Raw genomic sequence first — 6,882 nt, 5'->3', positions numbered from 1 at the left:
AAAAAAAAAAAAAATAGTTCGCATATTCATTATACATGTTCTAATTGCATAGTTCATATGCAATTTTCCCTCTCAGTTCAATCATTCATTCTTCCACTGATCTTGGATTAAGCGCGATCAACTGTCATTCCATTTCTCCTTTGGAAATGGCCTGATGCCCTGATCGGAATTCTCATTAAAATTAAAAATTAGGACATATTATGCAAACATCTGTCCTTTCCACCACATCCTTCCAATAAATCGAAATCCACTCGGTGTCTTCTTCCTCCATTTACTTTTTCCAGAAGCAAAAACCACTCCAAGATAGAGAAAGGGGACAGAGAGCTCGAATGGCGGAGAACGCGTCGTCAAAACCAAAGGTTTTACCTTTCTTCCATCAACGAATCCTCTCCTTTTTTCTACAAAACCCATGCCCCCAAATCCCTACTTTTTATTGGAATCTCTTGTTCTCCATTAGCTCTGAAACCCATCTTCCTTTAATGGCTCTTGCTTTCCTTTACAAAGCCCATTATTTCTTCATAAACCTGTCTTTCATCTTCTTGCTCGGGTTCTTTTTCGTCTTCCTCTCGTTCTCCTCTCCGAAACAATCCAGTTTTCTTTCCTTCCCTCCGCTTTCCACAAACCCAGACGGTTGCAGATCAGTAGAGTCGCTCAACGAAGCCAAAACAAAACGCTCCGGGTTAATTCGGACATTTGGTGAGCGAAATTGTGTTTTTTGAACGAAGAAGCGGACAGGGAAAAAATTTTGTAACCGCTCAAAATACGTGGTTTACTAAAAATTGATTACGATTAAACTTGTCTTCCAAACAGTTAGGACAAACTGATTAAAGCTTATTCAAACGGAAACGGAGGAAATAAACTTAATCAAACGAGGCCTCAGGCTTGGTTTGGTTCGGCGTTTTCCATTGTAGAAGGGGAAAATAAATAAATTTCAATCGTTTGGTGAAACTGCTTCTCTCAAGCACGTTGTAAATAATATTGTTTTGAGACAAAACTTCACTGCTTTTTGCTACTCCTTTTCACACCCGTTTCCGTTTTACACTTGCGAGAAGTCTACTTTATTATCCCCACAATCGCTCGACTTCTTCACCATGATGCTTCAGAAATAGGCCACTTAGAAAAGATCGGTATATTACAGGATCGGGCAAGAATACCTCCATTTCAAAAATCTAAAGCAGACATTGTAGCAGAAATTGAGCGGGGGAAACTTGCCAAAATAATTGGGGTGTAAAAATGGCTCAACTGAAAAAAAAAGGATTCATATTATTTTTTTAATAAGCAACTTAGGTTCAAACACAAATTTTTGATACTATTATTTTTAATGAATATGTGAGGTTATAAAGAGATAAAATACTATAAATTTAATTTATATTAATAAAGAAGTTGTTCATTTTAAATGTACTTACATTTACTGTTAAATATCAAAATTTATGATAATAGAAAAAAACTTTCTTAAAAATTAAGTATATTTGACTTTAATATATGGATAGTTTCGTCATTTATGATGAAAAAACTGAAATTGTTAATTGTATCAAACACTAATTATCTATTTAAAGTTTGAATAAACGCATAAAAAACAATCTAACCAAACAATATTATGTAATAACTCCATTATATAAAATGTTATTTGTGAAACTTCATTTTTTCCACAATGACTTTAAAACAAACTTTTTCTAAAACATTGAACAACCAAACTAAAGCGACGGTTTTTTTCTTTTTAGGTTTCCCAACTCGGAAGACCTGGATTTGGTCTGGTCGAGAGGTTTTTGGTTTCTTCCTGATAAGCCTTTCGTTCTACAAAAATGGTACCCCAAATTCAAGCCGAAACGAGAAAATTTCACTTCTGTTCCAATTTAGATGAAAATACATGATCTCCCTTTAGCTTGTTGGAATATTGAGGGGATATCAAGAATAGCCAGTAAAGTTGGGATCCCACTAGCTGCAAACACTCTTATAGCTCAAAAATCTCGCCTCACTTATGCTAGAGTATGTGTGCTCATTGATAGTCTGACATCGTATCCGGAGGAAATTCAGGTACCGTTAGATGAAGATGTGGTCGGATTGAAGGTCCAATACGAATGGAGGTCATCACCCTGTGAACATTGTCACTCTCTGGTTCACTATTCTTCTCTATGCCTCTCAAAATCGAAAACTATTGATAGTGTTAAGCAACCCGATGAAAATGTTAGGTCCAAGCCCCCTCGTGGCAGAAGCTTTAACCGCAACCCCAAAAATCATTACACCACTAATTTTCAAACTAGAATTAACGCTACTTCTATGGTCATCTCTCAACCTCCTTTGAATGTCTTACCCCCCTCTTCTGACCTGAATATCCCTATCCCTGATGCTAGTCAAAACCCTATTGTTTTGAACTCCATTGGGTAGCCCCTCCTATATTAACCTCATTCTCCACCTCCGACGCATTTCTCCTCTTCTCTGCTTCCTGTTACATAACCCACCATTCCCACTGTAAAGACTGATGTTATTGGTCATGAGCAACATTTAGTGCCAAATCTCAACTCCCCTAGGGCTGAGGATTCTTCCTCATCTACAAGTGCTCCTCATAGTAAACTTGTGACATCACCTTCTAGAGTTATTTCACCAAACAAATTTAAAGTGCTTCAAAACCAGCAGGAAAACCTCACAACTTCGGATATTTCACTAAGTCTTAACACGGTTTTGAAATCCAATAAAGCACATACCTCTATGCAGCAAAGTTCCGATGTTGTTTCGACCAAAAAGATAGATAGGGGGAAGGAATCCGAAAACCCCCTCCCTCCTCTATTGCGTAATGGTTTTTTCGTCAATTGCGGCTTGGAATATCAGGGGATTCAATTGTCCTGATAAAGTTCTCTGCTCTAAGCGCTTGTCCGTAACGTTCAATCTAGATATGTTGTGCATTCTGGATACCAGGATACACTCGGCCTCTTTTCAAAACTCATTTTTTGAAAAATCTCATTCTATTTTCTTAAATGAAAAAAGTTGCAACAATTTCGACCAATCATCTTCTGGTCGTATTTGGGTCAATTGGAATCAAAACAAGCTTAACTTTCTCCCTGATTATATCACTCCTAAGCTTATTTCCAAATATGTCATTTCAACCTCTTTCCATACTTTTTATCTTACGGTTATTTATGCTTCTAACAGTTTTGATGACTGGAAGGAGCTTTGGGCACAAATTAAACATATTGCTCCAAATAAAGAGGTCCCTTGGATACTCATGGGAGAATTCATTTGCATCCACTATGAATCTGAGAAATTGGGGGGTATGCCTTTATCTCACAGATCCCTTGTTGACTAAAATTATATGATTTTTGAGAACGGATTACTGGACCTTCAATCTGTGGGCTGCACTTACACCTGGTTTAATCAATAACCAGATAACCCGATTCACATCAAACTAGACAGGGTGCTCACAAATAATGCTTGGACGCTTGCCTATCCTACCTCTTACTGCTCCTTCCAGAGTCTATCATGTTCAGATCATTGCCCCATTGTTCTACATTCTGGGATTGTTCACCACACTCCTCATAGATTTCTCTTTAAGAAATACTGGATGGACATTGGAAAATACTAGTCTATTCTTCTAGAAACTTTTTCCAAATCTTCAGTTGGGAATCCCATCTCCTTCTTATGTCACAACCTTAAGAAGTTAAAGAGGAACATTAAATTAGAATCATGGGCTTACTCCTCTTCTGTTAAGTCACATTTAGACAAATTACATTCTCTGTAAATTGACTATATGGGGAAGCTTCATGTTAATCCAAAGGACCAATCTTTAAATGTCACTCTTAAAGACATCAATTTTAAAATATTTGAATTCACTAGGATCCTTACATCCTAGACTATCCAAAGAGATAAAGTCAAATGGCTTAAAAATGGTGACGAATATTTGAAATTTCTCTACTCTAAAGTAAGAGGAAGGCAAGGTAGATGCAATGCAGCTGCTAGTTTGCTCTCTACCTCTTCTAGTCCTGATAAACATGTTTTCATTAATAACATCATTCAACACTTCCAAACTATTTACAATCCTACTCCTCCTCCCAATATAGATGTGACTTTATTTCCTATTGGTGTAGCTTTTCCTATAAGTCAATACAATATTATCACTGGTCATGTTTATGATGAGGAGATTAAAAAGGTTGTCTTCTTGGGATCTTCTTCATCTACTCGGGACCGGATGGTTTTAACTTTCACTTTTATAAATCAGGTTGGCACATTATTGGTCCTATGGTTTGCATAGCAGCTAGATCTTTCTTTTTAAAAGGATATATACCTAGTAGTGTCAAAGCTACGACACTTGAGCTCATTCCTAAAAAGAAAAATGCATAGTCACTATATGATTTGAGGCCGATAGCTTTGTGTAACACTCTCTACAAAATTATTGCTAAGGTTCTTGCCAACATATTAAAACACATTATGCCTATGATTGTGAAAGATAACCAATCAGGATTTATCAAGTCTAGGATTTCTACCGACAATATATTACTTGCACAAGAGCTGCTATCTCTCACTAGTGTTAGGAAATTAACTAAGTACTTATGGGCCAAATTAGACATTCAGAAAGCCTTCGATACCATGTCCAGTGAATTTTTAATTGCTAGATTGATTCAAAAAGGCTTTCCCAACAAATTTGTGGGTTAGATCAAAGCATGCATTTCTAATGTGAACTTCTCTATCGTATTAATGGGGCCCTTGAAGATACTTTCACAGTTTTGCTGTTCTTAAGCAAGGGTGTCCTCTAAGCCCTTATCTTTTTTGTTTGGTTATGGATGCCTTCTCCAACCTTTTAGATGATGGGGATTTTAAAGGTATATCTTTGGATGGGTTCTCTCTCACATGCCTATTATATGTGGATGATGTTCTAGTTTTTGGTGAAGCTACAGTTGAGAACTGCAATAAATTATCTAACATCCTCAAACACATTTGTTAATGCCTCAGGGCTACAAGTTAACTTAGATAAAAGCTATGTCATGGTGACAAGGAATATGAACAATCAGGTAGCTATTTGTCAAGCTTTGGTTATTTACAACGTCACTTCCAAAATGACTTATTTGGGTATACCTTTGTCTTTTTATAGGCTTAGGATAACTGACTTTTTCCCTCTTATGGACAAGGCCTCCAAAATGTTGTCAGGTTGGAAAGCAAATCTCCTCTCATTTGCGGGTTGTTTACAATTTATGAAGTATACCATTGCTAACTCTATAGCGTATTGGATTCGGGGAGCTATTGTACCTAAGGCTGTCATTAATTTTTTTAAAAAAAAATCTTGCTCTAAATTCCTATTATTTGAGGATCCGTATGTTGGCAAAAAAATCACCTGACTTTATGGACCTCTGTCTGCAAGCCTAAACTTTATGGGGGTCTGGGATTACCTTCCATTCAATCTTTACAATTTGCTTACAACTGTTCTGTTATTCTCAGGATGTATAATAACAAATCTCTTTTGTCTACTTGGCTTATTTGTTAATATTCCTCCCCTTGGAGGCCTATTCCGAACTATGCATCTCACTTTTAGAAATTAGTCTGTATCACTTCTGTTACTGTTAAGCCCAAATTTACCTTCAAAATTAACTCTCAAGCCCCCATTTCCTTACTCTGGGATAACTAGTTTTACAACTATAAGCTAGGAGACACTGTCGAGGGTCATTTTCTGCTAGAATCTTCTCATTCCAATGAACTTGTTAGTCACTTCATCTCAGATGGGTCTTGGATCCTTCCTGAATAATTGCCATCTAAATTACATAATGCTATCAATGGGATTCCCATAGATGACATCGATTACTCTTATTTAAAATGGGATAATGGGGATAACATCAAGTTTGGTTACTATTTAAATGAGTTTTATTCCCATCTACCTAGGTGTAATTGGCATAACCTGATATGGCATCCCCATAATTCTTTGAGATATTTGTGTTACTCTTGGCTAGCTCTTGTTAAGGGTTTGAAAACTGACAATGCTCTGCAAAAAAGAAACATTATTGTTTCTTCTATATTCAGCTTATGTCATAATTATTCTAAAAGTATTACCCATTTATTTTTTGAATGCTCATACTCACATGATGTCATTATTAATCTTATACCCTCTTCTACGAGTCTGCTTATTAGACCATCAATTCTTCATCTATGTGAGTGGATAGATACTGAATTTGATGCCCAAAAGAATGTTAAAAATTTATATCTTCTTTTTGTGAGCTGCTCCCTCTATTTTATTTGAAAAGAAAGAAATAGCAGACGTTTTGGGAACATCATGAATAGCAATAGCACTACCTCTATTATTATCAAAAGGAACTATTTTTGATAGAATCACCAAGTGGAAATCTTTCTCTCAAATATTAAGCTGCTTCTAATTACTACTATGGATGAAAAATGGTTGTTGTTCTCTTGGACTATATTGTTATGACTCTCTCGTTGCTGGACCGGAAGGTTTCTGCTCTTCGGCTATTACTGGGTGGTGCTTTCTATGTTTGCTTGCTCTAACCTCTATGTCAGTTATGTTAATACCTTGGATAATGATGAAGCTCCCTTTGTAGGCTCCCCTTGGATGGTCTTTGGGCAACTAGGGGATTGCAATTCTTAATGATTTGTTGGTTCTTATTCCTGAGTCCATGCTCTTTTTGGCTTTAGGAGCTTTTTTCTCTAATTTTCGCCTCTTCTCTGTTTTTAATTCTTCTGCTTGTTGTGTTTTTTTAGCAGGTTTTTATTGCACTATCGGGCATGCTCTTCTTTTTTGGAGATCTGATTTTTGGGGTTTTGTTATACCTAAAATTGTTAGTTTTTATTAGTTTTTCCATCATTTAATATACGGGATAAGCCCAAATTTTCCAAAAAAAAAAAGAGTACGTGTTTGTTGACCTAGATTATCATTCGAGTGCCCTCGAG

Source organism: Dendrobium catenatum, unplaced genomic scaffold (genome assembly GCF_001605985.2).
Source record: "Dendrobium catenatum unplaced genomic scaffold, ASM160598v2 fragScaff_scaffold_542, whole genome shotgun sequence".
NCBI lineage: Eukaryota > Viridiplantae > Streptophyta > Magnoliopsida > Asparagales > Orchidaceae > Dendrobium > Dendrobium catenatum.
The sequence above is the reverse complement of the archived record's forward strand: the minus strand, read 5'-3'. Positions refer to the sequence as shown.